Source organism: Sminthopsis crassicaudata, chromosome 4 (genome assembly GCF_048593235.1).
Source record: "Sminthopsis crassicaudata isolate SCR6 chromosome 4, ASM4859323v1, whole genome shotgun sequence".
NCBI classification, from domain to species: Eukaryota; Metazoa; Chordata; class Mammalia; order Dasyuromorphia; family Dasyuridae; genus Sminthopsis; species Sminthopsis crassicaudata.
Window position 1 is genome coordinate 323,445,073 of NC_133620.1, and position 17,800 is coordinate 323,462,872.

Genomic DNA, 17,800 nt, shown 5'->3' on the forward strand with positions numbered 1-17,800 from the left:
AGCTTATTTAAGTATATGTTGGCCATTTTTGAAAAAGTAGTTTGGTGTTCCTATTCTATTAAACTATTTTGGGCTGAATTCCCATTAAATGCCCAAGACATTGGGTTTATTTAATAAAATTTGATGTTTTTTAAAAGAAAGAAAGAAAAGTTGGTATTTTCAGGTACCTTCTCTTTTTTAGATTTCTAGTAAGGTAGAGGAGAGAATATCTCTTCTTGTTTCTACTCCAAGTATATCTACAAAAAATATAACAGTAAGAACTCACACCAGCCTAGGCAAGCCTGAATTCCTTGGCTGCCTCTTATTTTCTGTTTCCTTCTCTGAGCACAGGCCAGGGACTACACGTTCTGAGAAATGGGTTAAACTACCAGTCTAGATAGTTACATCATAAATACTGGCTGACCAGTGGAAGGTAATTTCCTTAAGAGCATACTTCTTGGACAAAGCTGCAGTTTACGCCCAATTGGCCAGAAGATATGAACCTTGTGAAATTCTCAGACAATATAGATCTGAGGTTAAAGTGAAATGTCTACACAAATAGCATTTACTTAGGAGGGATGGGGAAGAAAAGGGCAGAACACATATGAAGTTGTTGTTTTGTTTTTATTTTCTTTGCTTTTAATTTTCTTAACATTAATTAAGCATTTTCAGTAGCAGAGGAAATAAATACATGTTTTACATTTGATATTTTTATTGTCCATTGAGTTCATTTCCTAGGAAGGACTCTATTGACTACATTTTGAGGAGACCTTGGACATAAGCCATAGCTAAGCATTGTTTAAGAGATTTCAGTGGGGGTGGGGAGAAAGCAGAGGAGTGAGAAGGGGAGAGAGATCAAAAGAAAGAGAAAAAGGGGAAGAAAGAGACAGAGAGAGAGAGAGAGAGAGAGAGAGAGAGAGAGAGAGAGAGAGAGAGAGAGAGAGAGAGAGAGAGAGAGAGAGAGAGAGAGAGCTGTAACTTCCTTATTTGGTGTCAGTACCCTTGGAAGTACCTTTTTGGTGACAATACCCCTAAAGAGTACTAATTTTGGTGATGGTAGCAAATATGTAAAAGAGAACTTTGAAGAGTTAAAGTTGACATGGGTTCCATGTGAATAGCAGTTAGATCTATGTCAGTTGGTCGTGATAGCTAGGCAAGTGACATTCTGAAGGCTTAAATAGGCTTTTTGAATGTTCACTTCCAGGAGATTTGTCTCATATAATGGAAAGTCATAGTGGGTACACTGTAAGCCCAAGGCACAAGTACAGGTAGAGCCATCTCTGTGATTTTATAGACCAACTAAAGTGCATCTTCCTGACTCATAAAAGTCCATCTTCCTTGACCCTAAGTGGCCAGACTAATCAAGAGTTACTGTGTAGTTACTCTAAGAAAGCAGACATGTCTCTTCAAGTAGAATGGGACTCCCCAGACCTATATCTTTTCCTCTTGTATAAGGTGAAGGGAGTTACTATTCCTAAGTCACTCATTAATTACACAATATTTATCAGCTGCTGGGTATTCAAGCCTCTGCCTTCATGCAAGTTAGGCTACTTTTCCTTTAAAAGGTATTGACAGCATCCTTGATATTTGGTTAGCTCAGAGAACTAAAGGCTGTTAACATGATTTCCTGATTGCATGAATACAAAAGAGCCAGAGCTCCAGATTCTTGGCTGGCAGAAAATAAAAACAAGTGAGCTTCATTCAGTCAAATCATATCAATGTGTATTCAATGCCAATCCTTATTGAATGCCCTTCTACTATGGCTAAACAAATCTCATTTAAAAAAACTTGTTGAATGACTTATATTTCCTTTCTTCCCCCCCCCCCCCCCAGGCTGGTTAAGTGACTTGCCCAGGGTCACACAGCTAGGAAGTGCTAAGTGTCTGAGATCAAATTTGAACTCGGGTCCTCCTGAATTCAAGGCTGGTGCTCTATCCACTGCGCCACCTAGCTGCCCCTGAATGACTTATAAATGTCTCACTTTGTTTCAGTGTTGAATCTAAAATACCAATAACTGGCTTAAATCAAGTCCAGCCTATCTAAACAAGATACATTAGAATATCTGCAAAGCAAAATAATAAAAAGAACTAGGTAGAATGAGAACAATGTTGACTCATAACTTGTATCTCCCTCCCTTTTTTTGCTTCCTGACTTTCTAAGTTTCAGCTAATATCCTACCTTTTGCAAGAAATCTTTCCCTATCTCCTTTTCTACTATTGCCTTCCCTCTGATATTATCTCCAATTTATCTTTTCTATATCATATTTGTACATACTTGTTTGCATGTTGGCTCTCACATTAGATCATAAGGTTTTTTTGGAGTTGTGATTGTTTTTATTTTTGATAAGTTGCCCTTTTTGGTACTTCCGAAAGCCTAGCTCAGTACTTAGCACAAAAATAGGCATTTAATAATAATAATAAAATAGGCTTGTTGATTTGACTTTTGTAAATTAACTTTCAGTCTTACTACTTCAGTGCTTCAAAAGATTTGTGATTTTGTCAGCCATAGCTGGTTTTTCCTTCTATGACACAGATGAGCAATTTCTGTATTCCTTAGAAGACAGTTTTTGAGTTGTTCCAAAAATTCATTGCTCATTGATCAAAACCTTAAAGTCACAGACTGGTTCTTAGATATCTAATAGTCTGATTTAGACCTGTAGAAGTCAGCACTTCCTTGTCATATCTCCCAGATCACTTTCACTCTGTAGGATTTTGGTCAAGTCTATCCCAGGACTTCAATAAAATATAGTGTGACCTAGAGTTTGAGGCATCTGAAAAATGAAGTCTTAGATGATCTCTAAGACTTCTGCCAGCTCAAATAATGGACAAATATGATCTTTTTAGCATGAACAAAAAGGGGAAAGGAAGGAAGTTCTCCATCTGTAAGGATTACTAGGTAGACCAGGAATGGCTGTTGGAAAATAATGGCAGAACTGCGGTCATAGCTCTCTTCTCCCTCTTCCTCTTTCCCCTTCTTTTTCTGCTTTCTGCTTGTTTGCAGTTTCCTTTATTCTGTGCAGGCACAGAAGGAATATGTTGGAAGTGTTGCAATCTATGTCTCAGGCTGAGGCTAAGTACCGATGACTCCCTGATAGGGAGGGATCCCATGCCTCTAGTTACTATTTCTGGGTAGACAGCGTAGGTAAATTTGTACTTTCCTCATCACATCAAGGTGCTTAGAAGTAACTGTTAAATTAGCTCTTTTGTTTTCTTTTGGAGCTAGAAATTTTAAAACGTTGACTCAAAGCAGGGGCAGAGATTAAGTGCTTAGAGCTCACGGGAATGAACCAACTGCTCCTTGGTTTCTACAGGCTGAGTAATTTCTAACCCACGAACACACACACACACACGGAAACACGGGTTCCAGAATTGGACGGGCTTGTTACACACAAGACCACATCTAGAGTTTAATCACTTAGGCGTTAGTGGCGTCAGCAAAATGTTTCCTCCCGTCCCTCCACTTGTCACTCTGCCTCCTGGTACAGTTATGTACTGAAGTTAGGGGCTCTAAAAGGGTGAAATGGGCTAGATTTAATGCCACATTCCTGGCCTAGGGAGGTGTGGAACTGGGTAGGAAAAGAAGTCTCTGGTTAAATCATTCACCTGGGCTGCTGAGAGTGTAGGAGGGAAGGCGAATAAACAAGCAAAAATGAAGTCCAATACCTTTTAGTTGATTATAGTTTAAAAAACAACCAACCAAAAAAACAAAACCAAAAACCTCAAGATGATAGTTTTCTCCAGAATACCAGAACACGATGTCCACACGATATGCACAGTGTCCCAGGAGGGAGAACATGCAACGCCAAAACAACAACAAAAAACAAAGAAAGAAAAAGAAAAAAAGCGCACCTCTGAAACTGCAGATAAATAACTATCTAAACAAACAGACAAACAACTGTGCCTGCCAAGGGACAACCCTCTTCTGCTGCAGAATTTCCATGGCTCTGCTCCTTTCCCTAGAGTGGACAGTGCCAACAACCCAGTTGGGAGTTTGTAAGCAGGAGCTAAACATACATTCTTTTGGGGGAGGGAGGGGAAAGAGGAACAGTTCTCCGAAACGAAGCCATCTCCATATATATCTATATATAGATATCTATATATATCATACATATGTAGCACTTATACTATATCGGGTGTCTCAGAAGTCTTTATTACTATGAGACTGTAACTATTAGACCTGGTTCAGGTATTTATCATGACTACACACATACACATACTTTTGCTGTCCCAAAAGTTTTAGTGTAATTTTAAGCGAGAAAGCTTGCATTTAAATATGTCTATACACAGACAGGTTGTCCCAAAAGTCTTTGTGCAGTTTTGCGTTATTAAAAATGTGTATTTATGGTAATAATCAATGAAAATGTTAAAATGCAGTAATAATAAATATTTAAATGCATATATGTAAATCAATATATATTCACAACTAGAAAGCAGAAAAACTAAAAACAGCAAGACTAGCCGGTGATTGAGCAAAGGGAAGAGTGGTTAAAAGGGCGTTTGGGAAGGGGTCCCTGGCATCTCCACAAACTAAAGCAGGAGCGGTTGTCCGTGTATAAATTTAAGAGAGAAAAAAAGAGGAAAATAACAAAAGTAAGTAACAAAACAAGGGGTTAAACTGGGCTGTGAATTCCGAATGCAAATGAAAGTAGCGGAGGGGGCGGGGGCTGAGGGGGGCCGAGCTGCGGCTCTCCCGCAGGTTGGGGGAAGTACACCCCCTCCACAAACTTTCCGGCTCGGGGCGTGGCCGAGGCGTGGGGGCGGTGGAAGCTGAGAGGGCGGGAGTTCGGCCTGGGGGAGGGGAGGGGGCCGGCCTGAGGAAGGCCGGCTGGAGGAGGGGGGAGGGGAGAGATTGGAGGGGGGAGTCACTTTAAAGGCTCTTTCTTTCCCATAATGCTTTGTGGGGACGTTGACAAGTGGATTCAAGATGGCGTAGAAAGTAATGACAGGTAAGTCCTGACTTCCCCCTTCTTGGCTCCGGGGGTCGCCCCGGGAGCTGCTCGTTCGCTTCCAGAACGGGTCCGGAGACCGACCGCACCTTCCTGTGGCCTCCGGCGGAGGAAGGGAGGATTGGGACCGGAGGGCCGCGGAGGCGAACAGCGGGCTCACGGCCTGGGGAGCTGGGCTGTGCGAGGCGAGGCCCGGCCCGGCCCGGGCGCTGGGGACTCGGGACGGTCCTTCCCCTCAGGCAGAGACCCCGGCCCGGGCCGGGGCTGGGTGGGGCGGGCGCCTCAGTCTTGTTTCAGGAAGAGGCCGGACCGATGGGGGCCCCGAGAGCGCTTCCCTCCCCACCGGCCCGCGGCTCGGATCCTGGGAGCGGACGCGGAGACTGGGAATGAAGCTTTCTGCCCTTCCTCTCCCACCCATCCTCCCTCCCCTCCCTCCCCCTCCGGGACCAGTTGGATGCCCCCCAGGGCTGGGGCTGCTTCTGGTGAGGGCCGGGCTGGAGAAGTGGGTCAGCTTTGTTCCCGCTCCGCTCTCCGGGACTCAGTGACTCCCTGCCTCAACCCCAGCCCCCAGCCGCCACTTCCTCGGGAATCTTCTCGGCGCTCGCACAAACACACCGAACATACCCATAACACTAATAACAACAATAAAAAGCGACCCCACTCGTCATCGCCTAGAAGAATCTTTCAAAAGGACCATAGTCCCCTGGGGGGGGCACATCCTTGTAGGAAACTCTTGAGACCCTTCACTCCCAGCCTTTCTTCCTAAATCATCCCTACTTTAATTTTTTTTTTTTTTTTTAATTTTCCTTCCCTAGCCCAGCCTTTGACTGGTCCGAAAAGGACAAAGGTTAAATGTGAATATGTCTTGACCGTTAGCTAGAGTAGATATTCAAATGTTACCTTCCTCGTTAGTCTTGCCCCACCCTACCGCCCCCACCCCCCTATAATGTCGTCCTAGAAAAACATCAGTTTAGAAAGAAAAGTCTACCCACAAAGAGGGACTTAAACTGAATCCCCTAGTGGTGGTAATGGGATGTGTACGTGCGAATCATGGGGGCCGGGGGGAGAGCAAGGCCCGGAGTGGGACCGTATAAATCCCAGCTTGACTTCATTTGTCTCATTTTAAAATCACTGAGGGCCTCAAATCGTATTTCTGAAGTTACCAGAGGTGGAAGAAGAACCTTTTTCAGTGTGTTTTGTGTTTCGGTGGGTTCTAGACAGATTCCATTTTATTCTGTTTGAAATACTTTTAAAGGAAACAGTCATTTGCAAAGTCACATTCTCCTAGCATGTCATTTAGTAACTTGCTTTTTTCCCTTTAAAATGTAGATATTCTTTTACTTATGGCTGAAGAATGCTTAAGTTTTTCCTCATCCAATATTGATGTTATGTAAACATATTTTCACTTTTTAAAAGTCTTCAAGAATTGGATTGATCACCAATGAGCTCTATTTCTGTTGAAGTTTCAAGCTATTTACTTTCTTTTCTATTTTATTTTTATGCCTAAGGGTAATCCTGAAACTGTAAATAAAATCTCTTTTTCAAGTAAATCACACATAGAGGAGTATAGATAGGGAAACAGATTTAGAAGTAGAAAGCATACATGCAATATATACATACATATATATGTGTATATATCTATACAGTTGAAACAGGCTTTCTTTCTCATACTTTTTAGAATTTTTCTCGATCTTTCTGTTATTTATACACATTATCAGTGTTGTCTTCAGAAGAGTAACTACTGCTTTTAAGGTTCAAATTTCCACATGTAGCTTTAATTATATTTCTTAATTTTGTTCTTACTGTCAATATATACTTACATGGTGTTTACTTTAGAGGTATATGAATATTAGTGAATATTTTATGTGAATGGTTCATGCCTAATTTATGAAGTGTCACATTTAAAGCTGGAAGATTAGTTTTGGGTAAGTCATTGCCTTTTTATGTTTGGAAAGGGGACGTGATTCTTTGCTCTGTTTTGTGGTAAGGTTGAAATAACCAATTGATTATATGGTATGAATACTTGGTAATGACACCGATTTTGTTGTGTGGTTTGTATAAATAAGATTATTTTTTCAGAATCATAACTCACATAATAAAAAAACTCATAGTTTGAAATGAATTCAGAAATCATCTAATCCAACCCATTGTCAGAAATCTCTCTGACATGTTATATTTGAATTCCACCAGTTATGGGGAATTTGCAACGTTAGAAGGCAGCCTATTCCTTATAACTCTCATTTTTCTGACAATTCAAATTGAAATATGCTTCCTTGTAATTTTTACTATTGGCACTAACTCAGAAGACCTCATCACATAGGCATATTTGGAACTCCTTGATGTGTTATTGTTATTTCTAATTATGAGAAACTATGAACTTCAGGGTCAAGATAGATATTTTTATATGAATTTTTTGGGAGAGTAGGATTAGGATGAAAATATATCACCTAAAATTTTCTCAAGGTAATCATGTTTTTGAACTTTTTTTTTAAAGTAAACCATAGTTTAATCTCTTAACTATAAGCAGTCATATTAGAGTAGCAGATGACAAAGAGAGCAAATCAACTTAAGGAACTTCCATTCCAATGGTGGAGAAAATATACATATACATAAATATAAACTGAACCATAGAGTTACATAGTAACCTGAGGAGGGAAGGCACTAGTAGCCAGGGAGACTAGTAAAGGTATTGCTTTGGCTGATAGTCCAAGAGATGGACCTGAGGTGTGATCACTGGGGCATTTCAGACTGGTGTTTTGGGAGCTGGACTATGAAAAATTTAAAATATCAAACAGAAGTTTATATTTGATCCCAGAGGTGATAAGCAGATTTGTCATTTGATTAAATATTTGGGGTGATTGAGTGAGGAGTCATGGCTGACATTGGAAGATTGATGGTGGCCTTAATGAAAATGGGAAGCTTAGAAGAGGAATGAATTTTGGGGATAACTAGTGTGTTCTGTTTATATTTATATGATAGGATAGTACTTTATGGGATACTGTAATACTGTCTTTATAGAATAATGCTATATTTATATAGATAGGATAGTATTTTATTTGCAAAACGGCTTATAGACATCAATCTAATTTTATACTACAGATCTCGGTGCCAGATGTTATAATCTCCATTTTGTAGAGGAAACTGAGGAAGATAGGTTAAGTCATTTGCCTATGGTAGAATAGCTTGTAAGATTCCGAGATTGGATTTGAACTCAGGTTTTTCTGAGTTCAAGCTCAACAATATCCATTGTGCCATCTAGCTCCAATACTTGGCATAGAATTTGACTAAACTTATGGGAATTGATGAGGTCACCAAGTGAGAGAGGGAAGAAAAGAGGGCCCCCAAAAGAGCCTTTGAAGTATATGTATTGAAAGCTGGCATGGTGATTCAGTGAAGGAGACTGAGTAGAAATGGTTAGGCATGGGGAGAATATTCTAAAGAATCAGGAAAGGAAGGAGAGACTCTGAATGTAGGTAGTTTTCAACAAGTTTGCCTAAAAAAGTTAGGAGAAAGAAAGATGAGTGCTTGAGGGAATGGCAGGGTCAAATCAGAGGTTTTTTATTTTTATTAGGATGAGTATTTGGGTATTTCTAGGTAGCAGGAAAGGAACTTCGAGAAAGGGTAAGATTGAAACTGAGAAGGGATGGATGATCATTGGAACAATCTATTTGAGAAAATTGAAGAAGATGTAATCAAAGGTATATGTAAAGAGACTGGCATTGGTAAAAAGGGCTGCCTCAGCAGACACTAAGAGTTGTCAAGGAGTAATTGGTTCAAGTGTTGAGTGTCTGAGTCGAAAGATCAGAGAGTTATGTATGAAGAAAAACAATACTGCATCCATCACACCTTTGTTGATTTGCCTCCTTCCCCTATCCTGCACCTGCCAGCCTGAAGTTAGAGACACATTCAGGCCTTGTATAACTTGGTTTGAACTTCTGGTACTGTTTTAGAAGAATACAAGTTATGATGGGATTAAAATTCAGTAGGTTAATATTATAATGTTGGGTCTATTAAAAAAAAACCCAACAAAACAACATTTAGAAATAGATATAGGCCTAAAAATGCCAAAATGATTTTTATATTAACAAATATATAGATTATGCAAATGCACTACTATCATAATTTTTGTTTGAGTCATTTTTCAGTCATTCATATCTAACTCCTTGTGACCCTATTTGAGATTTTCTTGGCAAAGATATTGAAGAGATTTGCCATTTTTCTTGCTTATTTTACAGATGAGAAACTGAGGCAAATAGGATTAAATGATTTGTCCAGGGTCACACAAACTAGTAAGTATCCAAGGTCAGATTTGAACTCAGGAAGTTGCAAGAGTTGTTTTCTGGAATTAGTCACATTAAAACCTTTTAAAAATGTTCTGCAGCAGGGGAAGCTAGGTGGTACAGTGGATAGAGCACCAGCCTTAAAGTCAGGAAATCCTGAGTTCAAATATGGTCTCAGATACTTAATACTTTATATGCATAGCTGTGTGACCTTGGGCAAGTTACTTAACCCCAATTGCCTCAAGCAATTCCTGTATTTGGGATGAATACTTGCTACAGTTGGTCACAACATTCATCATTTTAAAAGTTGTGTTAAAGCAAAAATCTATATCTTTAGCACATTTTAAAAGTTAGGTCTTTGTGTTGAGACATGAAACTGTTATTTTTAGTCTGTACTTTTTTAGAGTTAATAGATTTTCTATCTGTTGCCAAATTTGAATAGTTTCGACTTTGCAGTTATGTAGCAAGAAGATAGTTTTAATAGTAAATATATTTAATTTACATTGCTGAGTCAGCTTTTTATGGAGTGCTGTCTTATAAGTAGTGATACAGTGAGTTGGTAAATAAAGAGTTGGGTCTGGAATCAGGAACACCTAAATTCAAATCTGGCCTCAGATCATTAACTAGCAGTGTAACCCTGGTCAAATCATTTAACCTCTGCCTCAGATACAGCATTTATCTTACAGGATTGTTATAAGAATCACATGAGATAATATTTTTTTAAAAAATGCACAGCATAGTGCGTGGGACATGGTGAGTCCTATAGATATAAATACCATCTCTGATCCCAATCACTTTTAGTGCTAAACATTTGAAAGACATGAGAAATAATTTTTACTCACAAATGATCATAAGATATAGTGCTGAATGGGAACTTAGAAATTCTCTAGTTCAACTCTTATTTTTTAGATGAGGAAATAGGACCAAAGAAGTCAAACAGGTAAGCAGCAGAGCTTAGATTTGAATTCTCTGACTACAAAACTAGTTTTCTCTACACTGTACCATTTGGCAACAGTCTAAATGTTTCAAAAAATGAAAAAGATTAGGAAAATTTATAAAAGCATATCAGTGAACAGAACTCAACAGAAAAGTGCTAATATATAATTTGTACATTTATAAAGAATGAGTTGTGACATTCTTATTTGTGTGCACATTAAAATGTAATAACCCATGAAAATAATAGGTTACATTCAAGGTCCAAATGCTTGCCTAGCAGTGGAAAAATAGCCTTTTCATATTCTTTGAATGGTAGTGAAAGGATTGGACAAACTTAAATCAGTAGCAGGTGTTTAACTTTTCAGCTCCTTTGGAGAAAGGAAAAGAACTTTAAAAAAGCAGTGGTATGAAAAATTATTATGATTATATGCTTTTTAATAAACTTAAGTAAATATTTGTTACTCTTTTGTCAGAGGGAATAGAGCCTAATTTTAGGGTTTGTCATACTTTTGGCCTGAACTCTTACCTAGAAACCTTGGAAATGTATTCAGTGCTTCCCTCTTTGTAACTGTGCTCATTTATATCACACAAAAACTTTATAATAACAAAGATTATACTCTGCAATATACTGTTTATGACCTTGATGATAGTTTTACTGGATTGAGTTCCTGAAACTAAGGTTCCTTTACTTTTAGGGGTTCCAAGGTCACTTATAGTTGGAATCAGATTCCACGGCTACCTTGTTCATTTGAATTCTTTACCTTCTTGTCAGCTGCTTCTCTTAAGCTCTTAGTGCCCGTGAAATCCATCTTCTATTAGTTATCTTTTTGGTCCAAATGCATGCGTGGCACTGTAGTCACTGGAAAGAGGACTATAGGATAGTCTTCAGCCTAGAACATGCCTCTGTCTATTCTACCCTGCCTATTTGCTGGGCAAATGATGACTATATTGTTTCTATTCAGTTAGAATGAATAGCCAGTAGCCTTTGCGGTATCAGTTTTGATTATCTTGCTTTGAAATTTTTCCAGAAGAGTTATGATTGTTATTGAGTATTGGTTTAGATTAGTTAACAATTCATAAAAACTGAAAGATGTAGTCAGTAGTATTCTTTTGTTTTAGTTAGAAGAGCTATAAACCAGAGGAAGTTTTGACATTTGACATATATAAAAATAAATCAGTTATAAATTCCTTAAAAGAAATTATAACTGATTTATTTTTATATATCTACATATATATCTATATCTACATATATATATACATACACACACACACACAGACACATACATGTATATGTAGGAAGTTTTTTTCCAAACTTTAAGTAATTTCCACTCTATTAAATCTGTGCAGAAGTTAAATGCTTCTGAATGTAGTATTTAGCAGGCATATCAACCTGTTCTTGTAAATTAAGCATATTCAGCTCAAAGGATCAGCAGATTTTTATTAGGAAATAGGTTGGTGAAGCCAAAACTGACACAATGATTGTTTTTTTAAATTTATAAAAAATACTTTTTTTGGGGGGGAGGGACAAAGATATTAGTGTAGCTTGACTTTTTATAGCTTTTGTTATATTGTTTTATATATATATATATATATATATATATATATATATATATATATATATATATATATATATATATATATATATATAGTTATATATAGTTATATATAGTTATATAGTTATATTGTTCTCAATTATAACTGTTATGGGCAACTATCAATTTGTTTTTTAACTCTTTTGCTTTCTTTATACCAAAATTCCTTCTTGTGCTTTTGGTGAAATTATTCTTGCTAATAGGTAGTTGATGCAGTTCACAAAAAATTTTTGGAAACTTATTTGAGAATCACCTTCAGTGGCAGAAATGGAGGCAAAAGACTAGGAGAAGATGACAAGTAAGGCAGCGAATTAAAGTTTAAATGTTGTACATACTTATTTAGTGCATTTTTCTTTGCTATTTTCTGCACATGTACTGCTTAGTAATTTTGTTGATTTGGCATATGTGCATCCTCTTTGTGCATGTAATTTAATTGTGAGCAAAATAATTCTAATATCAAATTTCTAAGTTCCTGACTTTTTGTACTTTTGAAACAGTATTTGTGCATTTAATTGAATTTGTAGGATCCTAGAGTTAGTGGAATTTTACAGACCATCTATCTATTCCTTTTTTTGGGGGGTGGGTGAGACATTTAGGGTTAGGTGACTTGCCCAAGGTCATACAGCTAGAAAGTGTTAAGTATCTGAGATGTGATTGGAACTCAATTCCTGACTCCAGGGCTGGTGTTCTATCTATTTGCCATATAGCTTATTTGCATCTATATATTATATCTCCCATATTTTACATATGCAGAAATGGAGCTCACAGACGACTTGCCCAAGGTCATGCAGTTACTTGTGGAACTAAACTCAGAGTACCTGTTTCTTTAATCTATGTGCTCTTTATTGTGCAAAGTAGTGTTCTCTTGAAATCTTCAAAACTGATCATTTGATTATAATGCTTTAGAATTTTTGTGTATGGTATATTTACAAGCTTCATTGCTTCTCAGAATTCTCAAGAGTTTTTGCTTTTTCAGAACAGAAGTGAGTGCAAGGGATAATGTTGTAAAAAATTACCCATGCATATGTTCTGTCAATAAAGAGTTTTTGCTTTTCAGGGTGATGTGCAGAAAGCTATAGGTGATTATTTTGGAAGAGGCTTTTATGATATCCCCAAAAGATAAATGAAATTCTAAGTAGTTTGTAAGAAGAACAAGGAGCTATCTGGAGAGTGAAAACAGTGATCTGTAGATGACAGTCACAGCCAAAATTTGATAGTTCTTGGTAAGATAAAATATGTGTAGTCAGAAGAAACTCTACCTGAAGCTTTAAGAAGTCATGTTGTTTCAGAGAAGAACTGGAGGGTATACTATCTACTTCTTTTCAGAAAAAATATCAACCCTTTTTAGTTGTTATGAATTGTGTGCTGTAAGTTACTTAAAACTAAGGACTGTATTTTATTTATCTTTTTTGACTAGCACATTAACTTGCATATAATAGATTGTCAATAATTTTTTGTTGGATTAAATTGGATTTTGCTTGTGTACTTAATTTATATAATGCATCACAATAATTCATGGAAGTGAACTTGGGATCAGTGTTGAGCATCTGGCAACTCCAAGATATTGTATATGTGATCCTTTGGGAAAGACAACTTCTTCTCAAGAAGGATTGGAAGGACAATAGATACAGACCACCCTACATGACTAGAAATAAGAACTCTAACGAAAAGAGATAATGTAACCTTGTTATCTGACCCTTAGTCCCCTGAGTGTGGCGCTTGAATTCTCTAATGGCTATGTATAGGAAAAGTCAAGAAAAATTACTAGTGTATTTGTCAATGGGCAGTGAGAGAGTAATGAGCTGAAAGGATTGTTGTTAGCCAGGGCACAGATGGTATTCTATAATCATTGTTATTAAAAGAACTTGAGCTTTGATTGTTTAAAAAAGATAAGTGTCTGGCTGCTTAATAGTGTGCTTTCCTCAGTTTTGTAAGTAAGAACTTGAGTCAAAAAAACCTTAGGAGATAACCCAGACAGTAATGGTATGAACTTCATGTATAAGGGTAAGGAACTTAGGAGGATTTGAAATTTTCTTGTTATTTTTAGACTTGTTTCTTTTCTCTAATTCCCCTCCCCTTTTCTTTTTCTTTTCTTTTCTTTTCTTTTCTTTTCCTTTCTTTTCCTTTCTTTTCTTTTCTTTTTTTGGCTGATGCAGCTGGGGTCAAATGACTTGCCCAAGGTCACACAGCTAGTAAGTGTTGTGTTTCAGAGATCAGATTTTAACTTGGGTCTTCCTGACTCTATCCACTGCCTCACCTAGCTGCCCCCCTTTCCCCCTAATTCTTGTTATGCAGTACTATTTAATGTTCTAGGCTGTTAAATTTATCTGTTATGATCATATTGTTGTGTGGAGGACATTTCAGATGTCAGACGGGAAAGTGAACTTTAAGTTACTATCATCCCTGTTTAGCTACCTGGGGCTAAGCAATATTGTTGAGTACCATTGTTAATCCTGCAGATTGGTGTTCTAGAAAGAGCCCTACACTTAGAATCACTAACCTAGGTTTTATTCCAGGCAAATTACTTAATAGAGCTTTTAGTTTTTTCTACTTGACTTGCTTGAATGGTTGTTGTGAGAATCAAATGAGATAATCATTATAAAGGGCTTTATGGCTGTAATACTTAAGAAGATCACAACAAAATAATGAATGTCTTCTAAAGAGGCTTGAAGGGCAGTGATTTGGTAAAGGGAGAACCTCTTACTTACATTGATTACATGTTTTTTGTATTCTCTTCAGTAGGTGACTAACTTCTATGCCTCCTTACATTATATTCATAAGTTTATTGTGGTTATCTGGTGATCTCTCTACCTGGGGCAAAACTCCACATTTAGTTAGTCATCTCTTTACATGATGGATACACAGTCTCTTACCAGAGGCTCAGACTTGAAATGGAAAATCTATAATACTACACAGATATACCCTTTAAGAAATCAAGCGTACCTCTATGACATCATGGCAGTAGGCCTTTGAATTTAAAGTACTACATAATTGTAAACTTTAATTCTATTAATATTAAGTTTTTTTAATCTTTATAATTTTCTAGAGTAAAAAACATTGATTAAAAATAGGAGAGAAAAGTATGTGTTATATATAATGTGGGGAGTTGTATAAAGGGCCACCTTAAATAAATTTTACAGAATCTATAGGAGGTCATGTCGTACGTACAGTATACCTGCATTGAATTCTTTCTGTAACATTATTGGACATGTTACCTTTGTTAAAATAATTCCCTTCTTCTACTGGACAGCTCTAATTGTTAAGAAATTTTGCCTCACATCCAGCCTAAACTTTCTTCTTTACTTCTACTGGATAGAGTAGTAGTAGTGTACCTGGTAGAGTGATATCTTAAAGGACCAAAGAGAACAAATGTAAATTGTATTTTCCCATTTCTAGGTTAAAATCCAAAAGTTTTTTTTTTAAATATTTGAGGTTGGCTAGTAAGTTACCTTTTAAAATGTTCTCTTTTCCCCAGGTAAAATATTCCTATTTCTTTTTAATTATTTGTAAGATGTGATCTTGAGGCTCTTAACCATGCTTGTTGTTCATTGCTGAGTACTCTTCAGCTTGTCCTTTTAAAAACGTTGCGCCCATAACTGAACACAATAGTTTGCACAAAATCTATCATAACCTATACCCTTGGTACTTTTACCTCTTTAGTCCTTGGCTTGTCTCACTTTAGTACAAGAATACATTAGTTTTCTTGGTCACATGTAGCATTGTTGACTAAAATTGAACTTGTTTGCTTAGATCCCTACATCTTTTCCAGAGAAATTATTTTCTGTCATGCTTCTTTCCCCTTTTGCGTAAGAATTTTTTTAAAATTCATGTATAAGATTTTTATTATTATTGAATTTCACCTTATTATATTCATTCTAATATTTTAATCTGTCAGGATCTTTTTAAATCCTGATTGTCATCCAGTATATTAGCTATTTTTCTCATCTTTGTCATTATCTACATCCTTGATAAAAATGTCAAGCATCACAGGATCAAGCTAGGTTCCTCTAGCCTACATCTTTCCTTTTTTTTTTTCCTGTAAGAATAGTACAGTAGGGACAGCTAGATGACACAGTAGATAGAAAACCAGCCCTGAATCAAGGGAACCCTATGTTCAAATTTGGCTTCAGACACTTAATACTTCCTAGCTGTGTGACCTTGGGCAAGTCACTTTACCCCAATTGCTTCAGCAATTATTTTAAAAAAAAATACTACAGTAGCATAATTGTTCTTAAAGCAGAAGTCCAAAGTGAGTCAATCATTTTTTTCACTCAACATCAGTACATAGAATGTGCATCTATTTATGGATAACAGTAGAAATTCAGTAGATGGGCAACTCTTCTGAGAGAATTCAGCAGGCATTATATTCAAATACTAGCTCTGAGTGAAACAAGGCTGGCAAGTGAAGGCCAGCTTCCTGAAATCAACTAGATACACATTTTTCTGAAGTAGCTGCATTGATAGAGCCATGACCCTGGCATAAGTTTTACAATCAAAATTAATCTAGTCAACAAGATCATGTATCTGCCAAAAGGAGTGTACCTTCATGTGTTATCTGTGGGCAGAACTCCCCCCCCGCCAAAAATTTTTTTTTTCCCATTTGATTTCCTTTTTTGATCCATGATATATCAAAACTATTATGGGAAAAGTCATGATGTGGAAGAGATACCTGTGGTCATTGTAAGAAGAGGCACACAGAATGCAGCTTCTGAGGCTAAGATGCAATAGGATATGAATTGATTCTCTCCTGCTTATGTTAATTTTGACCAAAAAAAACAGGTTCTCTACCAGCCAGAACTGCATCATCAACACTCGAGACACTCTCAAGGTCTCTCTGAAGAACTTTGGAATTGATTGCATGATATGGGAGAGGCTGGCAAAGGACCACCTAGCATGGTATGCCTGTATCAAAGAAGGCACTGTGCTTCATGAGTGAAGCAGAATTTCAGTAGCTTAAAAGAAATGTGAGATACGCAAGTTCAGAGCCATCTCCACTCCAAATGTTCATATGAACTATGGACTATTTGTATCCAACCTTCTGAACTTGTATTTGGTCTGATCAGCCATAGTCAGACACACTATACCTTGACTTCAGCATAATGATGTCATTTTGGTCCTCTTCGAGAATGAAGGACAGCAATCTCTATGCTTGGAACCTCTTAAGTTTTACAGCACAGAATTCTAAACATAAATTATTTCCTGTTCCTCAAAAGATTTTCTTCTTTCTACCCTAGATTATCTGGATAGAGAATATAAAAAAGAAAAAAAAACCCAACATGCAATGCAAGAGAATCATATCATCATAATATGAAAGTCCTAAGGAGAACAGTGGACTTGGAATCCAGGAAGACCTGGATTCAGATCCTGCCTCACTTTTACTGGGCAAGTCATTTAACCTTTTGACCTCTGTTTGACCTTATGTGGACTTCTACACATCAATAAATGAGGGATTTATTTTTGAAGTCCTTTAAAGATTCCCTTCAGCATAAAATCTCTGATCCTATGTATGATTTTTTTTTGTTAATTATATCCATAATATTTCCACTTTTATGTAAATCTCATGTTACTTTAGAATAAGAAAAACATTGTGTGTGATGAAGGCATTATGTGTGATTTTAAGTCATCTGTGCTTAAAGTTTCTTTTACTGATGACTATAGTGTTTTCATAAAAAAGTCTCTTTTGATAATCTTGACTTCTGATACAATTAGTCTTCCTTTTTCCATTGTTGCCTCTCTTAAATAAGTAATAAGTAAGCTAGTATTGTTCTAAAATTGTTTTTTGGCACATTATAAATCATATTCCCTTACTCCCCATACTCCCAAGTATCTAAGTTATAAAAAAGTTACTATATTTAATTAAATTATTTGTCACCATCTTTTTTTTTTTTTAAACTGTCTATTCACAATTCATCTATATAGTATATTAGTTACTATCTATCCATTTGTTTTAAACCTAAGCTCTTAGTTTTGTGGGAGACCACATTGGGGAAAAAAAAAATCTGTTTTCAGTGTAATGACATTTTTTTCTAACTGTAGAAACATTATTTTTTTGTAAGGGGATTGATTTA

The 17,800-nt window shown here is 36.9% G+C and overlaps 1 protein-coding gene across 4 annotated transcripts in view; it reads left to right on the plus strand.

The window, feature by feature from the left end:
- Window positions 1–4,821: 4,821 nt before the first annotated feature.
- The window catches only part of HELZ (helicase with zinc finger), a 268,358-nt gene continuing 255,379 nt past the window's right edge, over window positions 4,822–17,800 (plus strand). For 3 of the 4 annotated variants that reach the window (XM_074260562.1, XM_074260566.1, XM_074260567.1), the window contains exon 1: window positions 4,822–4,924. The gene's annotated coding sequence lies outside the window, so the exon portion shown is untranslated. Of the gene's footprint in view, window positions 4,925–16,966; window positions 17,115–17,800 lie in introns of all 4 variants that reach the window. The other variant, XM_074260564.1, reaches the window with a different exon arrangement.